Source organism: Anabrus simplex, chromosome 1, assembly GCF_040414725.1.
Source record: "Anabrus simplex isolate iqAnaSimp1 chromosome 1, ASM4041472v1, whole genome shotgun sequence".
In the NCBI taxonomy this organism is placed as follows: Eukaryota; Metazoa; Arthropoda; class Insecta; order Orthoptera; family Tettigoniidae; genus Anabrus; species Anabrus simplex.
The window spans coordinates 483,160,600-483,174,382 of record NC_090265.1 but is presented as its reverse complement, the minus strand read 5'-3'; the positions used below and the strand labels follow the sequence as shown (position 1 = coordinate 483,174,382).

Sequence of the window (13,783 nt, the reverse complement as noted above, 5' to 3'; positions counted from 1 at the left end):
AGCCACTGCGCTAGTCACTCCCCCACCCAAATTATTCTGTTGCTGCTATTCTACAGTTATTGGAATGCATTTTTACATGGATAGGTGTTTGGTGCAGGTGATGTAAGCTCAGGCAACTACCTTTAAAATTTTCCAGACAACTTTTGGTTTGAATTGTTTGATTATAGCACTTGAATGTGGTAGGGAGATCAATTTTGATTTTCTGCACGCCATATTATCACAAAAAATGGCAGTAAAGTGATTTACCTAGTACAATGAAGGTATTCGGAATGATAAGGCCTACTTTGTAGTGCATTGTTTCCTGAAGGTGGTGGCATTTATTTTCCAGGATAATAATTCCCATTTGAAATATCCTACTGGTGTTTGAGGATGAGGAGTAATAGCAGGTACACCGCATAGTAAGCAACTTCTGACTGCGGCCATCTTGTGATGATGTCATGCATATTAGGTCAGCTACTGTTCTCACGGATTGTGCTTTGATTCTTCTGCTTTAAAGTAATGTGTAAACCATTCCCATATATGTAATACTGTTAAAGCGATAATATTTTAAAATATTTCAGAAAAACATTACATCAAAATTCTGCTGTAGACCCCAACCCCAGTTTGAAAGATGTTTCACGTCAGAAATTGTGCAAAGTATAATTTCATATCTAATATGTGTCATGCATTTTTACTGTACAAGGAAATGGGGCGGAGATATTCATGATTTTTCGTAACATTCCAAGTTTTCTGGAAATATCAGATTTATACAAAACAAACCTTATAGGAAATCCAATTTCCAATCTTTTTTTACTGTACAGATTATAATAATGGAGATATTCACAAATTTAAATTTTATTGCAAAGTCCTAGAAATCAGTTGTTACATTGTTTTTATGTTTCACGTGTGTGCGTTACGATTGTTATAGCAGAGCTTCTGATCAATCTCAGTATAAATGTTTCCAGAATGTTCATTAATTTGCCTTTGTTCAGATTGCGTAGGATGGTCAAATCTTTTTCTATTGTAGTGAATCTATGGATATGCTCAGTCATATGTAAACTCATGGCCGAATATCTATTGAACTTCTCTGCAGTGATATGTTCCTGGTATCTAATTGAAAAATTCCTCCCTGTTTGTCTGACATAAGGAGGATTACAATCTGCGCATTTGAGCCTATACATCCCTGAATTAAAAATATTTTATTACTTGCAACACTATGGTGGTTGAACAGTATACGTTGGTTGGTATTATGTGTGCGAAAAGCGATATGAAAATTAAGCCTTTTGAAAATATTTGTAATTTGGTAAATATTTCCATTGTTGTAAGTAAAGGTAGCAAATTTTTTCTTCTTAATCCATTTTTTAAAGTTGTGATTGGGGTTTACTATTTACTTTATCTAATAATCTATCAATGTAGTTCTTAGTGTACCCATTACTCATTGCTATTCTGAAAATGAGATTGATTTCTTTCTGCAGGTCATTCTTGGATAAGGGGATATTGTAGGCTGTGTGCAGCATGCTTAGAAATGAACTTCTTTTATGTGCTTCAGGATGGTGTCGGTCCTTTTGTATGGTATTGAAAGTTTGATATGGTTTTCTGAAAATCGTGAAAGACAGATTTTCTTTTTTCCTTTCAATAGTCAAATCCAAAAAATTAAGTCTGCTATTATTTTCACTCTCTATTGTATTTACAAAAGGGTCTAAACTATTGATTTGGTCTTATAAATTTGTGGTTCTATTGATTAGTTCATCTACAATTACAAAAATGTCATCAACAAATCTCAGCAAGACCTCATTCTTACCATCAAGTGCTAATTTTCGCGTTTACGTTTTATAGCTGAAGATGTTCCATACTTTAGGAATGAAACCAACCTTTTTATTAAGTAGTTAGTAGCAAAACATGAGGTGAACAATCGAATCAATAAGGCAACACAATTCTACCACCAGGTAAGACACCTGCTGTGGGATGAGCAAATACCCATGAAAACAAAAATGACATTGTACAAGTCCTATTATACACCAATTCCTACATACAGTCTCGAAACCACAACACTGACCAATAGGGATAATTCCAAACTTCAGGCAGCTGAAATGAAATTCCTACGCACTATGATTCAGAAAACCAGGAAAGACAAGATTAGGAATGAGAAAATTAGAGAAGAAGTAGGAATAGACAATTCTCTCCTAAATAAGATTCAGATATCAAGACTGAAGTGGTTTGGTCACATGAAGAGGATGCCAGTAAACAGAACTGCAAGGAAGGAATTTGACAGAAAGGTAGAAGGAAGACGACCCGTGGGAAGGCCACGAAGGAAATGGATAGATTTAGTTAAGAGCGATGTAATGCTGAGAGGTCATGATTGGGACAAGTTGGTGGAGGAAGAATGGTACAAGGACAGGATGAGATGGAGGAGGCTCATATACCACACCCGGGAAACTGGAGATGGTTTAGGATGATGATGATGAGTTAGACTTTAAGCTGGATTATGTTTGTATTTTCATGAACTAGCTATAAAAATAAGTATTGAAAGATGGGATTCTTCTTTCAACCTCAGTTGAGTTAATGCCATAATGGAATCAAAACAATTATATTTATAAGTTGAGATCACATCACGTCACATTTCGCAGATACATCCAGCTCTGGGAGATGTGACCCTACATTTCTGACTATTAAGTGCGAAACAGAGGCATATCATCTCTCCTTCACCTCTAGTGGCTTCGCATTTCTATAATGTGCCTTTCTCAGAGTGGGAATTGTGGAGTGCACTCGCGCTGTGCAGGGACACAGCTCCTGGACCGGACAAAATCTACAATCAAATGCTTAAACATTTGAGTGACCGATATCTCAAGTTTATCCTCACCCTATTCAACAGAATATGGAGTAAGGAAATTGTAATACCAATTCCCAAGCCAGTTAAAGATCCAGATCAAAAGGTTTTGGATATGCCTTACAAATGGCCTGTGTAAGCTATTTGAAAGGATGGTGAACCGGGGACTTGCGTGGGTCTTGGAACAGGGAGGTCTCTTAACTAACTACCAGTGTGGTTATCGCTTTCATCGGTCTGCCTCCAATCATCTGATCAGACTGGAGAGTGCCATTCAGGAGGCTTTTCTACAGAGGGAACACCTAGTCACGTTTTTTTTTTTTTTTTAATACCTGGAGAAAGCTTATAGCACTACCTGGCGATATGGGATTACGAGGAAGTTTGCCAACATTTATTGAGAACGTTATGTCCCTCCGGCTCTTTCAAGTCCAAGTAGGAAATGCATTTTCTCAATATTACGTTCAAGAAAATAGAGTACCACGGGGATTAGTGCTGAATGTCACGCTGTTCTCAATCTCCATCAACAGCATAGTTGCCGCTGTTGGGCCCACAGTCGTACCATCGCTATATCATACCTGCCAACCCTTCCGATTTACCCGGAAACTTTCAGTTTTTTAACTCGTCTTCCGATTTTCCGATTTATTTTTAATTCTTCCTGTTTTTTACTAATATAACCTCCAGTACAGTCAATACTTGTACCGTAGAATAAAGGATAAATTCTTATGTGCTTGTGTAATTTACCCAACCTCATTTTCAAGCGCTTTTATTTGATGCTTTATTTCACGAGTATATCGTCCATCGCCTTCATGTATAGTGTACCTGCTCGCTACCTCAGCATGTGTGCTTACTGCTGGGGATTCGGGACGGCAATCGTCCTACAAGCAAGAGAGGCTGGCAAGCGCTATCGACTCAGTTAATCAGGACGAAAGAATGAGTTTCATATTGTGTGGTTCGCGCACTATTAACATCCTTTCTGTACGTAATTTCGTTGGAACTGTATGCCGCATGTTCTTTCTAGCGGTTCCGTGCTTTTTCCCATGTCAGTCATATGTTAATAATGTATGAGACATACCGATCTGTTTTGTATGTGGTAATTTAGCGTATTTCAGTGCATTTTGTTTATTCTTACTTCATAATTTTAATGAGTTGAATGTATTTCAGGGAGTTGTGTCGGTTACAGTTTCTGGTATTTTCTCTTCACGTTATCGCCAAAAAACATAACAAACGTTACCTCCAAGTGTTCAGAGATATAAAATTAAATTTCCGTTCATTTTACCGTCTAATAAAGGAAACTATTATGCGAATCACTTCGGGAGATAAATTTTATTTCGAGTTATCAAAACTTTGAGATATAGAGAATAACTTACCATTTTTGGGCATGTATAGCACATAATTGAATCATATGTATCTACGGGCTTTTACTGGATGCATTATGTTTAACGGTACTTAAAAATATACAAAGCAACTCTATTTTATGGCATCACTTTAATTATAACACTTATTATAGTAACTTTTTAGAAGACAGGACACAGTACATAAAGTAGTGAAACAAGAAACATAGCTCCATTAACACGTTTGGAAAAAAATCCGTTAAGTCTCTTCTGTTTATTGCAGTTAACCTTTCCTCCCTTCATGTTGAAACTTCTTGTCAATACACGCAGCCGAGTTTCGTAAATGGAGCTTTTCATCGGTGACTTCTGGGCTTGCTTTTGTACGTGACCGGTAATTAATTGACACCCCAGACATGGCGAGGCTTTGCTGATTTGCCGATCACTAGAAGTTCGCATTTTTGGTTGCCATCATATTAGTTTCCAGCTTCACTGGAACCCTTTCTTTACTTGTTAACTGTTCCTCACAAACCGCGAATGCCGAATTGTACAGTTAATGTTACACACAGTTCGAGTTACAGAGCAATTTTTGCTTCAAGGGAGGAAATGTTTGCTTCGAGAAATCGAGAAATTCGGATAACCGAATTTCGAGAATAGAGAAATAAATATGTACGCGAACTTTTTCTTGAGCCCTGAACTCCATAGTGCTGAATGGGAACTAGGACTCGAGAAAAAGTTTGCATACTATACATGTCAAGAATAGGACAAACGGCCGGAAATTCTTAGTTCGAGATAATGAAAATTCTAGTAATGGAGGTTAGAGATATTGAGGTTCGACTGTATTATTATTCATATGTAAGTGTCATAAATGAGAGTGATTAGGTACATTTTCTTGTAACCATTTAAATGTGTTTTTAGTTTAAGATTTTAAATTTAATGGTCAATTCACATTGTAACTGTAGATATGTATGCTTTCTGTTCTGTTTTTTTTTTTCACTTAGACTGTGATGAAATATGTGATGAAATCCAAGAATTAAAAATCTTCCTATTTTTGATTTGAGTCGTATGCGCGAACAAACGTCTATGTTACATTTTTATGGCATTTGAGATATTCACGGAACAAGCATCTATGATGTGTCCTAGATATGTATTTGCAGGTAGTTTGAGCATATCTCAACAGATGGCTATAGTATTCCGGAAATTGTGAAGAGAAATGCACTTGAAAAATAATGGAACAAAAGTCTATGTTACATCGTTTCCCGCGCGAGCGCTCGACAATGTCACGAATTGAATGCAATGTAATGAACACATTCTAGTCCGGAGATTGTTCTGGTTTGTTCAGTCTTATATTACTGAGTTTATTTAGTTACTCATCGAAACCATAATCATGCAATCAGACGATAGTAGTGATCGTAATGTACTGTTGTAGCCAAGCAGTATACACAAGTTGATGAAAAACAGATTCAGGAAAAGGAAACGTGACCCTAGTGAGTGGAAAGATGTACGCACCAAATCATTATAATTAGGCTGAAACTTTAAAATAACACTATTCTCCTCTGCATCCATACATTATGTACGAATGAGTGAGCGCGTGCACTTATAACCTGTTGGTTTACGGAACAAAAGTCTATGTTACATTCTCTCGCGTAGCCATGTCCCGCGATCAACAATTATCTTTATTGCCGTTTTTCTCAATATGTAGGGAATGTATCATAGACGTTTGTTCGCGCATACGACTCATTTCTAAAAGTTGGCAGCTATGCTGTATGTAGACAATTTAGCTATACATTACAGCTCCAGAAGAATGGCATTTGCTGAGAGACAGCTACAGCAAGCTATTAACCGTGTCGATAGATGGGCTCTGCAACAAGGATTTCAACTTTCAGTGGCAAACACCTCAGTTGTACATTTCTGTCGACGTTGGCTTGTGCATCCCGAACCAGAGCTCCACTTGCAAAACAGTGTCTTACCAGTGGTAGGCAAGTTCCTGGGTCTCCATTTTGATAAGTGACTAACATGGTAACCCCATATCCATCAGCGGAAAGTTGGCTGCACCAAGAGGCTTAACATGCTTAAATTTTTCAGCGGCACCTCGTGGGGGGTTGACCATTCAGTGCTGCTACGTTTCTACATGGCACCTGTCTTCTCCCAAATGGACTATGGTAGTATGGCATATAGTTCAGCATCAATATTTACGCTGAACCTTTTAGACAGTGTTCACCATAGTGAAGTTAGGCTGGAAACGAGAGCTTTCCATACTAGCTCCATTCACGGCCTACTCACTGAAGCTGGCCCTCACGTATGCTGCCAAACTTTGTGAAATGCCGCTACATCCTAGCTATCAATGCATCCTTAGTACCCAATACCACGGAAGGTACCAAAACTGGCCGAATGTCATGTGGCCAGTTGGGTTTCGAAGTAATAGCTTGTGTCGTGAGTTAGAGATGTGGCTGTTGGTGGTTGTCTTCAGCGTACTTCTTGCAAGGTACCACCGTGGTTGGTTCCATGACTGGACATATAGCTAAATCTACTCCGTGGATCTAAGGTGGATATGGATGCCTCTGTTCATTAGAGGTATTTCAACGACTTCGTTCACCAGTATCTGGCCGCACGACATGCTTTGCGGATGGTTCTAAGATTGGTGAAAATGTGGGTGCTCTTTCATTACCGATAATGAAAGGGTCCACCTGTTCCAACACTTAATCTCATATATTGCGTTATATATTAGTAGGAATAGTAGAAACACAGTTAGAGGAAGAACAATATGGCTTTAGACTGAATAGATCAACAATAAGAAGATGTACAATATTAGAAGGATCCACCTTTCAATACTTCGTTGTAAGTTGAACTAAAAAGAAGTCACAACTTGTTTATTGGGACCGGTTTCGACACATTACAAGTGTCATCATCAGCCAAATAGTAAAGTAGGGCAAGATATAAAGATCTTAAAACAACTAATACATAGAACACAGGCAAAAAATTAACATTGATTCATATCGTAGCAATTCAGTTAATGTCCAAAACACAATGATCGCAGTCAAGAGAGTAAACAGAACATCATTGTCTTGCGCCAAAAACAAATATAGTTGAAGTTCACAAGCAGGTCAAGTATGCACTTATGTAGAGTCGTTGCTAGACAGGTCTTGTAGGCATTTGTTTCTCAGGCCGAAGAGTAAAAGGTGACGTAATTGAAGTCTTAGGAAAACAGTGTAGGATTTAATTTCGTCAAATTCAAAGTAGATATATTTGAGAATAATTTAAAACATTAAAAAGAATAAAGCCAAATAAAAATATATTATAAATAGGAAGAAATAATAAAAGAAAATTGCAATGTGAGGTTCAACTCGAAACAACTTGCCGTAGTAATTGATAGATGAATGGGAGATGATAAAGAAAAGGTTGGGGAACGTTTATTAGAGGGTGGTGGTGGTGGTGGTGGTGGTGGTGGTGATTATTGCTATTAGAGGAAGTACAAATGGGTAAATATCTTCTATATATATATATATATATCTATATCTCGGTTTAGTGTTATATAGAAGATATTTACCCATTTGTACTTCCTCTAATAGCAATAATCACCACCACCACCACCACCCTCTAATAAACGTTCCCCAACCTTTTCTTTATCATCTCCCATTCCCTGTCAATTACTACGGCAAGTTGTTTCGAGTTGAACCTCACATTGCAATTTTCTTTTATTATTTCTTCCTATTTTTAATATATTTTTATTTGGCTTTATTCTTTTTAATGTTTTAAATTATTCTCAAACTTATATATCTACTTTGAATTTGACAAAATTAAATCCTACACTGTTTTCCTAAGACTTCAATTACCTTTTTACTCTTCGGCCTGAGAAACAAATGCCTACAAGACCTGTCTAGCAACGACTCTACATAAGTGCATACTTGACCTGCTTGTGAACTTCAACTATATTTCTTTTCGGCGCAAGACAATGATGTTCTGTTTACTCTCTTGACTGCGATCATTGTGTTTTGGACATTAACTGAATTGCTACGATATGAATCAATGTTAATTTTTTGCCTGTGTTCTATGTATTAGTTGTTTTAAGATCTTTATATCTTGCCCTACTTTACTATTTGGCTGATGATGACACTTGTAATGTGTTGAAACCGGTCCCAATAAACAAGTTGCGACTTCTTTTTAGTTCAACTTACAACGAAGTATTGAATCGTAGATCCTTCTAATATTGTACATCTTCTTATTTCTCTATTCAATACGGAACGATCATGAAGTTTTCAACTTTAAATAGATCAACAATAGACTTGATATTTACAGTGGGAGCGATAATGGAAAAACATCTGGAAAGGAACAAGGAAATCATCTTCGTAATTTTTGGATTTGGTAAAAGCTTATGATACAGTTAAGTATTCATTCTGGTGAAAGAAGAATTTGTAAGCTACGAAAAAGTTAAAGATGAGAAATATGAAATTCTGGGTGTAAGGCTCATTTCTAAAGATAATAGGCAACTTGATATCTTTGGAGTGTACAGACCGGGAAAGGGTAGCGCTGATACGGATTCAGAATTATTTGATAAGATAATCAGTTATGTGGAAAACTACATGGAAAGGAATGTTATTGTAGCGGGAGGTCTTAATTTACCAAATGTCAATTGGGAAGGAAATGCAAACTACAGAAAGCATGACCAACAAATGGCAAATAAGCTAATATAGGAAGGACAGCTGATTCAGAAAGTGATGGAACCAACTAGAGGGAAAAATGTCCTGGATGTGGTGCTGATAAAATCAGATGAGCTCTATAGAGAAACCGAAGTAATAGATGGTATCTTCATTGGGGTAATCACATAAATGGGATTGTAAATAAAGGGTACAGATCTCTGCACATGGTTATGAGGGTGTTTAGGGGTTGTAGTAAGGATGTAAAGGAGAGGACATATAAGTCTCTGGTAAGACCCCAACTAGAGTATGGTTCCAGTGTATGGGACCCTCATCAGGATTACCTGATTCAAGAACTGGAAAAAATCCAAAGAAAAGCAGCTCGATTTGTTCTGGGTGATTTCCAACAAAAGAGTAGCGTTACAAAAATGTTGCAAAGTTTGGGCTGGGAAGAATTGGGAGAAAGAAGAAGAACTGCTCAACTAAGTGGTATGTTAGATGTTATAAATCTCATTTTTGGTCATTGACAGTGTTTCCATTAACATGTTTGTATAATGTATCATTTTTCGCATTTTTACGTACTGAATTTTAGTAACTGGCTAAACGTTTAGCTTCCACATAATATAAGGTGTACTCTTGAAGATTGTTTTTAGGCTGAAGATGCCCTAAATTGAGGGTGAAACATGTCCCATTTAACTGATAGTCTGTTTATGTAACCACTATAAGTGGAAATTAAAGTATTGAATAGGTGGATTAAAGAACACCTTTATATTTTTTAATTCAAAGTTGTACGTTCCAAGCTGTCAGCGGAGAGATGGCGTGGAATGACATTAGTAGACGAATAAGTTTGAGTGGCGTTTATAAAAGTAGGAAAGATCACAATATGAAGATAGTTGGAATTCAAGAGGACAAACTGGGGAAATATTCATTTATAGGAAGGGGAGTTAGGGATTGGAATAACTTACCAAGGGAGATGTTCAATAAATTTTCCGTTTCTTTAAAATCATGTAGGAAAAGGCTAGGAAAACAACAGTTAGGGAATCTGCCACCTGGGCGACTGCCCAAAATGCAGGTCAGTATTGATTGATTGATTGATTGATTGATTGATTGATTGATTAACGAAGAAGAGGGCTGTAGAATAAAGATGTGCCGGGAACCAATGCTTGTGGTAACAGTGTACAAAGGAGAGTTACTTCAACTTCCGAGTTTCGAAGCTGCTTGTTCTGCCCACATTCCTTTCTGCTCATTGTGATCAGACAGAATGGATAGTTTGGTAGACACACTTGTTCACTCAAGTTGAATCTTTTTGACTTTGGTTCTTTCAAACACTCATTGACTAGAGTGTTTGAGTAGAAAGCTTTGAATGAATCTAGACTTCAAAATATTGAGGGGGATCCATTTTCTATAAATGATATTGAGCGAGTCTACACATTATTTTGCACAACTCTTCTGCCCACTAATAGAGACAAGATCTGCCTACCATCCTAGTCTTGATCGATGTATACCACGGGTTGAGATTTGAGGTATTGAGCAAATTCCGTCGATTATTTTCAACCTAGTTCCTACTGCTGCCAAGAAAGCTATTTTACTAATAAAATTCATAGCCATATCTTAAACTGTAGTGTTTAAAGAAGGTACCTATATCGATCAGCTTTTGAGGATGGACCTAAGAACTTTCCATCAGAATGTGAATTATTTTTTGGATTTGCTACACTGACCTTTGAAATCTTCAAACCTTCCAACATGTTTTACAGTGACATATCTATACTGAAAAGGGAGGTTTATGTTTTTGAAAGCAATGAAATAATAGTAGTAGTTTAAGGAATGTAACTAAACGTAACTAAAGCTATATTGTCTCCATTTTAAGAATAAAGCACACATGAACTAATATTGAACTATTAGATAGCAGAGTAGGTTATTGAAAATTCGGGCATTTTCATGCATTTGCAAGTCACATTCAATGACACACATCCTACAAACTTATGGACCTTAAATGCCATATCACAGCAGAATTTGCTGCAATATCTCGGGATATTCTTCAGTTTATGGCATCATCACTCGAGAAGAGACTGTAAATGGGCATTGCCTTTGAGAAACAACATTTTGAGCACATAATAAAATAGAAACATTTTGTGTGAGGATTACTAATTGAAGAACTCCTTTCTAAACATGTAATTAACCCTTTGGCACTCAGCCTATATACAGGAGTTTGCTCGAAGACACTCAGACTAATTTCTGTCATTTTCCAAACCGACATACAAAAAATCAACACGTAAAGAGTTTAACACACATTAAAATAAAATAAAACACGCTAATACAGAAAACTATGAGCATTTCAGAAATGAACATACCTAAAACGTATTGTTATTGGTAAAGCCAGAAAAAATTATTAAATTTTGAAAATAAATTTAAAAAAATAATTTTTGATTTTCAATGGCTGAAAAATCAGACATTATTCCGCATTCCTTCTTTACTCTTAGACGTGAAAGAAAGAACATTTATTTCTGATTAATTTGATATCAATATGATGTGTGTGCTGCAATTCATTCATGAAGCATGGCACATAGTTATTCACTGTACATGTAACGGTCATCGATGTCAGGTCCTCGCAGTCTGATGCACGGTGAGCAGCTGTGACTGTGTCATTTACCACATAATGCGAATCACTTTCGGCAAAAGGAGGTCATTATTACTGTCTAAATCATCTGAAAATTCAAGGATATCGGCCTCATTCGGCCTTGAATATGGCCTAGCCATTACGATAAAAAGATGAGGCAAGCACGTGCAACAACGGAGTTATGAAATGGAGTAAAATTATAGTTTGCGAAGTACAGCGAACATACGATATACCAAAGAAACGAAATATACTCTTAACTAAACTCCTATCAAGATCAAATTGTTGTATTCATAAGCCAACCAAAACAGATCCACGCAATTAACAACTTTAAATAACCACAACATAAACATTCACGGTCAACAGATTTCATTTGTCGAAAATAAAAATATTGTGTAAGGCTGGTGGATATATCTGTAGAGTAAAAGGCAAATTCAACGTTTTAAGGTACCGTCACGATCAACTGTTACGATTTAACAGCCACGGAAATGACGAAAATACCTAAATAGGACAGAGCCGATATATCGGCGCCGTGAGTGTTTTCGCCATAACCTCTCGCGCCGATAGATCGGCGCGCTGAGTGCAAAAGGGTTAATTTGTATCCACTCTTTTTTCTTTTTTTTTGCAATAATTTCACCTGCAGTCTGCTAATGATTGACTGCGAGCAACGAATTAGTGAAGATTATTCATAGGAATGTAACCAACACTTATTTTATTTCTTTCAAAACATAAAACTCCATTTCCCTCCTTTATTTCCCGTGTCATAAAAACACTGCATACCCAAAAGATACATCACATTGCATTGCATTTACGAGACATGCTTGTACTCTACATACGTACATTACCAGTTGTATGACTTGGATCACAACAAGGAAGCAGCTTGCATGTCAACCAGACCTTGCAGCAGCAAATGGTGTGATGCGGCAAGACCAGTAAATCTCTAGTTGAAGTATTATTGGAAGCAATTGTCTAACATATGAATTCATTACATGTCTGAATTTTGTAACAGTTTGAACTCTTTTTCTAGGGGCAGAGATTACTACAGTTTCATTATTTTTAAAGCACTGAAGTTTGTATCAATATTTCTGTTATTAATCTTTCAGAAAACACAGCACAATATTTTACAAGCCCCATAATATCGTTTAAGAATACGAAAATGGAATATTGATATCTTCAAAAGATTAGAAGTTATTTAGGGATAATATCTTAGGCAAATAACCCTGTATATTTAGTCATGAATGTATGATGCTATAATAACATACTATAAAAGGAAATTTGATTGATCCATCTTTTTTCAATACATAATAGATTACTGTAATCACAACATTTTTTATTCAGTACCGGTTTCGGTGTCTATGGACACCATCATCAGGTGAAACAGGTTGCATGAACAAAGATATACAAGTATGTAGTACATATAATAGACCCTTAGTAATAAGTGACACTAATAGGATGAAGTAAAAATACATTGCTTAAAAGAATATAAACAAGTTATGTGCTTGTTGGTCAAAGTATAAAATGAAAGGGAAGATGTTAACAAATGTTTAAAGACTTGATCACTTTGGAATGGTTAAAAAGTCTTGAGCATAGCACTGCTAAACACTAGGTGAAAATAAAACACGGACATCTAAAAACTGACATAGGATGCAGTCCTTCCACAGAGTATTGATAATAAAGTAACATACGTAGGTTTGATGGTGGCTTGTAACATCAACTCATAAAAAGAAGCAGTCATTTATGAGGTACTCAAAGAAGTGGATCATATTGCAGGCAAAGAGAAAGTGATAATATGGCCAGAAAGTTCTCGATCCAATTCGGAACCTCAAACGGCCTGATGTATGTGTAGAGAGTGACAAGGAGCAAGTGCTTACCTAGTGTTTAGAGTGCTACGCTTGAGACTTTTTACAGTAAATATGTTGGAAGATAGTCCGCCTAGTCAATACTATTCATTTATTTACCTTTCACCTTAACATCTAGTACATGTTTCGAGAATATTATGCATTCTCTTCCTCAGCTAGTGGATTAAAATTCAGTATACAATAAGACCTGACTAAAATATTGTATACTGAATTTTAATCCACTAGCTGAGGAAGAGAATGCATAATATTCTCGAAACATGTACTAGATGTTAAGGTGAAAGGTAAATAAATGAATAGTATTGACTAGGCGGACTATCTTCCAACATATTTACTGTTACTAAGTCAATACGGATCCAATCCCGACCATCATGGTCAAGATTATTAATAATGAGACTTTTTAATCATTCCAAAGCGATCAAGTCTTTAAACATTCGTTAATATCTTGCCTTTCATTTTATACTTTGACCAACAAGCACATAACTGGTTTATATTCTTTTAAGCATTGTACTTTTACTTCATCCTATTAGTGTCACTTATTACTAAAG

At 36.5% G+C, this 13,783-nt stretch overlaps 2 protein-coding genes across 3 annotated transcripts in view; one reads left to right on the top strand and one right to left on the bottom strand.

Annotated features, from left to right (window-relative positions):
• The window catches only part of LOC136867476 (alanine--glyoxylate aminotransferase 2, mitochondrial), a 143,490-nt gene that overhangs the window by 8,588 nt on the left and 121,119 nt on the right, over positions 1-13,783 (bottom strand). The window lies entirely within an intron of this gene.
• LOC136867486 (protein maelstrom) overlaps positions 1-13,783 on the top strand; it is a 156,144-nt gene that overhangs the window by 140,024 nt on the left and 2,337 nt on the right. The window lies entirely within an intron of this gene.